The following is a 5,229-nucleotide window of genomic DNA, read 5'->3' as shown; positions in this document are numbered from 1 at the left end:
CTTGAGGAGATTTTGGGCTGAGACAATGGGGTTTTCTAGATATACAATCATGTCATCTGCAAACAGGGACAATTTGACTTCCTCTTTTCCTAATTGAATGCCCTTTATTTCCTTCTCCTGCCTAATTGCCCTGGCCAGAACTTCCAACACTATGTTGAATAGAAGTGGTGAGAGAGGGCATCCCTGTCTTGTGCCAGTTTTCAAAGGGAATGCTTCCAGTTTTTGCCCATTCAGTATGATATTGGCTGTGGGTTTGTCATAGATAGCTCTTATTATTTTGAGATACGTCCCATCAATACCTAATTTATTGAGAGTTTTTAGCATGAAGGGTTGTTGAATTTTGTCAAAGGCCTTTTCTGCATCTATTGAGATAATCATGTGGTTTTTGTCTTTGGTTCTGTTTATATGCTGGATTACATTTATTGATTTGCGTATATTGAACCAGCCTTGCATCCCAGGGATGAAGCCCACTTGATCATGGTGGATAAGCTTTTTGATGTGCTGCTGGATTCTGTTTGCCAGTATTTTATTGAGGATTTTTGCATCAATGTTCATCAAGGATATTGGTCTAAAATTCTCTTTTTTGGTTGTGTCTCTGCCCGGCTTTGGTGTCAGGATGATGCTGGCCCATAAAATGAGTTAGGGAGGATTCCCTCTTTTTCTATTGATTGGAATAGTTTCAGAAGGAATGGTACCAGTTCCTCCTTGTACCTCTGGTAGAATTCGGCTGTGAACCCATCTGGTCCTGGACTTTTTTTGGTTGGTAAGCTATTGATTATTGCCAGAATTTCAGCTCCTGTTATTGGTCTAATCAGAGATTCAACTTCTTCCTGGTTTAGTCTTGGAAGGGTGTATGTGTCCAGGAATTTATCCATTTCTTCTAGATTTTCTAGTTTATTTGCGTAGAGGTGTTTGTAGTATTCTCTTATGGTAGTTTGTATTTCTGTGGGATTGGTGGTGATATCCCCTTTATCATTTTTTATTGCATCTATTTGATTCTTCTCTCTTTTTTTCTTTATTAATCTTGCTAGCGGTCTATCAATTTTGTTGATCCTTTCAAAACACCAGCTCCTGGATTCATTAATTTTTTGAAGGGTTTTTTGTGTCTCTATTTCCTTCAGTTCTGCTCTGATTTTAGTTATTTCTTCCCTTCTGCTAGCTTTTGAATGTGTTTGCTCTTGCTTTTCTAGTTATTTTAATTGTGATGTTAGTGTGTCAATTTTGGATCTTTCCTGCTTTCTCTTGTGGGCATTTAGTGCTATCAATTTCCCTCTACACACTGCTTTGAATGCATCCCAGAGATTCTGGTATGTTGTGTCTTGGTTCTCATTGGTTTCAAATAACATCTTTATTTCTGCCTTCATTTCGTTATGTACCCAGTAGTCATTCAGGAGCAGGTTGTTCAGTTTCCATGTAGTCGAGTGGTTTTGAGTGAGATTCTTAATCCTGAGTTCTAGCTTGATTGCACTGTGATCTGAGAGATAGTTTGTTATAATTTCTGTTCTTTTACATTTATTGAGGAGAGCTTTACTTCCAAGTATGTGGTCAGTTTTGGAATAGGTGTGGTGTGGTGCTGAAAAAAATGTATATTCTGTTGATTTGGGGTGGAGAGTTCTGTAGATGTCTATTAGGTCCGCTTGGGCAGAGCTGAGTTCAAAAAAATATGGAACGCTTCACGAATTTGCATGTCATCCTTGCGCAGGGGCCATGCTACTCTTCTCTGTATTGTTCCAATTTTAGTATATGTGCTGCCGAAGTGAGCACATAAAACAAGTTCTTAAAGACCTATGAAGAGACTCATATAACCACACAATAATATTGGAAGGCTTCAACATTCCACCGGGAGCATTAGACAGATCATTAAGGCAGAAAGCTAACAAAGATATCTGGGAGCAGAACTCACACTTGACCAAATGGACTTAGCAGATATCCATATAACTCTCCACCCCAAAATAACACAATATACAATCTTCTCATCTGCACTTAGCACATACTGTAAAATTGGCTGCACAATGGGCCATAAAACAATTCTCAGCAAATTGAAAAAAAAAAGAAAAAAACGAAATAACACCAACCACATTCTTGGACCACAGCACAATAAAAGTAGATATTAATACTAAGAAGACCACACAAAGTCATAAAATTATATGGAAATTAAATAATCTGTTCCTAAATGACTTTGGGGTAAATAATGAAATTAAGGCAGAATCAAGAAATTCTATGAAACTAATGAGAACACATATACAACATACCAGAATCTCCGGTACACACTAAAGCAAGTTAAGAGGAAAGTTTATGGCAATAAACACCCACATTGAAAAGTTGGAAAACTATCAAATTAACAACTTAACATCGCAACTAGAGAAACTAGAAAAACAAGAGCAAACCAACCCAAAGCTAGCAGAAGACAAGAAATTACCAAAATCAGAGCTGAACTGAATAAAATTGAGATGCAAAGAAGTACAAAACGTCAACAAATTCAGCAACTGGTTATTTGAAAGAATAAGATTGATAGACCACTAGTTAAACCAATAAAGAAAAAAGAGAATTTCCAGATAAACAAAATCAGAAATGATAAAGGGGTCATTACCACTGACCTCACAGAAATACAAAAAGAAGCCTTCAGAGATACTACGAACACCTCTACGAATACAAACTAGAAAGCCTAGAAGAAGCAGATAAATTTCTGGAAACATACACCCTCCCAAGGTAAAACCAGGAAAAAAATAAATCCCTGAACAGACCAATAATGAGTTCTGAAATTGAATCAGTATTAAAAGGCCTTCCAACCAGAAAAGTCCAGGACTAGATGGGTTCACACTCAAGTTCTACCAGATGTATAAAGAAAAGCTGGTACTCTTTCTACTGAAACTATTCCAAAAACAATTGAGGAGGAGGGACTCCTCCCCAACTCATTCTATGAGGCCAGCATCATCCTAATACCAAAACCTGGCAGAGACACAACAAAAAAAGAAAACTTCAGGCCAATATCCTTGAAGAATCAAGGATTCTGATTGAAGGATATTGATCGAAGATTCTTCATCAATGCAAAACTCCTCAACAAAATGCTAGCAAACCAAATCCAGCAGCACATCAAAAAGCTAATCCACCACAATCAAGTAGGCTTTATTCCTGGGATGCCAGGTTGGTTCAACATATACAAATCAATAAATGTGATTCATCACATAAACAGAATTTAAAAAACATGATCATCTCAATAGAAGCAGAAAAAAAGCTTTTGATAAAATTTAACATCCCTTCATGTAAAAAGCACTCAAAACTAGGCATCGAGGAACATATCTCAAAACAGTAAGAGCCACCATCTATGACAAAAACACAGCCAACATCATACTGAATGGGTAAAACCTGGAAGAATTCCCCTTCAAAACCAAAACAAGATAAAAATGCTCATTCTTACCACTCCTATTCAACATAGTACTGGATGTCCTAACCAGAGCAATCAGGTGAGAGTAAGAAATACAGGACATCCAAATAGGAAGAGGGGAAGTCAAACTATTTCTGTTTGTAGATTATATGATTCTTTACCTAGAAAATCCCTTAATCTCTGCCCAATAGATGCTAAATCTGATAAACAACTTTAGAAAAGTTTCAGGATACAAAATTAATGTACAAAAATCAGTAGCATTCTTCTACACCAACAACATCCAAGCTGAGAACAAAATCAAGAACACAATCCCATTCACAACAGCTATGAAGGGAATAAAATATTTAGGAATACAGCCAACCAGGGAGGTGAAAGATGTCTGCAATGAGAACAGCAAAACACTGCTCAAGAAATCAGAGATAACACAAACAAATGGAAAAACATTTCATGCTCATGGATTGGAAGAATCAATATTGTTAAAATAACTATATTGCCCAAAGCAATTTACAGATTCAATGATATTCTTATCAAACTACCAACGACATTCTTCACAGAATTGGAAAAAACCATTTTAAAATTCATATAAAACAAAAAAAGAGCCTGAATATGCAAAGCAATATTAGGCAAAAAGAAAATAGCTGGAGACATCACATTACCTGACTCCAAACTGTACTACAAGGCTATAGAAACCAAAAAGCATGCTACTGGTACAAAAACAGACACACATTCCAATGGAACTGAATAGAGAACCCAGAAATAAAGCCACCCACCTACAACCATCTGAACTTCGACAAAGTTGACAAAAACAAGAAATAAGGGAAAGATTCCTCATTCACTAAATGGTGCGGTGATAACTGGCTAGCCATATGCAGAAGATTGAAACTGGAATTCCTAACACAATATGCAAAAATTAGCTCTAGACGAAATAAAGACTTAAACACAAAACTGAAAACTATAAAAACTCTGGAAAATAATCTTGGAAATAGCATTGTGAACATAGGCCCTCACAAAGATTTCATAACAGAGATGCCAAAAGCAATTGTAAGAAAACAAAAATTGATAAATGGTACATAATTAAAGCACTTCTGCACAGCAAAAGAAACTATCAATAGAATAAGCAGACAACCTACAGAATAGGAGAAAATATTTGCAAACTATGCATTTGACAAAGGTCTAATATCCAGAATCTATATGGAACTTAAACAAATTTACAAGAAAAAATCAAATAATCCCATTAAAAAGTGGGCAAAACACATGAACAGATGATTTTCAAAAGAAGACATGCATACAGCAAAAAATCATATAAAAAATGCTCAACATCACCATTAGAGAAATGCAAATGAAAACCACATAAGATACTATCTCACACCAGCCAGAATGGCTATTATTAAAAAGTCAAAAAAGCAACAGATGCTGGTGACATTGTGGAGAAAATGGAACACTTATACACTGCTGTTGGGAATGTAAATTAGCTCAGCCATTATGGAAATATGTTTGGTAATTTCTTAGGGAGCTTAGAACTACCATTTGACCCAGCAATCCCACACTGGGTATAGGTCCAAAGGAATAGAAATCATTTTACCATAAAGACACATGAACACATATGTTTATTGCAACATTATTCACAACAGCAGAGACATGGAATCAGCCTAAATGCCTATCAGTAGTAGATTGGATAAAGAAAATGTGGGGGGGGAGGAGCCAAGATGGCCGAATAGGAACAGCTCCGGTCTACAGCTCCCAGCGCGAGCGACGCAGAAGACGGGTGATTTCTGCATTTCCATCTGAGGTACCGTGTTCATCTCACTAGGGAGTGCCAGACAGTGGGCGCAGGTCAGTGGGTG

The 5,229-nt window shown here is 36.8% G+C and overlaps 1 non-coding gene across 1 annotated transcript; it reads right to left on the bottom strand.

Moving 5' to 3' along the window:
• Positions 1-1,657: 1,657 nt before the first annotated feature.
• Positions 1,658-1,764, bottom strand: LOC129031041 (U6 spliceosomal RNA). Its single transcript, XR_008500918.1, has one exon. It is a non-coding gene; the product is annotated as a U6 spliceosomal RNA (small nuclear RNA).
• Positions 1,765-5,229: the final 3,465 nt, after the last annotated feature.

This window comes from Pongo pygmaeus, chromosome 12, assembly GCF_028885625.2.
Source record: "Pongo pygmaeus isolate AG05252 chromosome 12, NHGRI_mPonPyg2-v2.0_pri, whole genome shotgun sequence".
NCBI lineage: Eukaryota > Metazoa > Chordata > Mammalia > Primates > Hominidae > Pongo > Pongo pygmaeus.
Note: the sequence above shows the minus strand (reverse complement) of the source record. Positions and strands in the feature narration are given on the sequence as shown.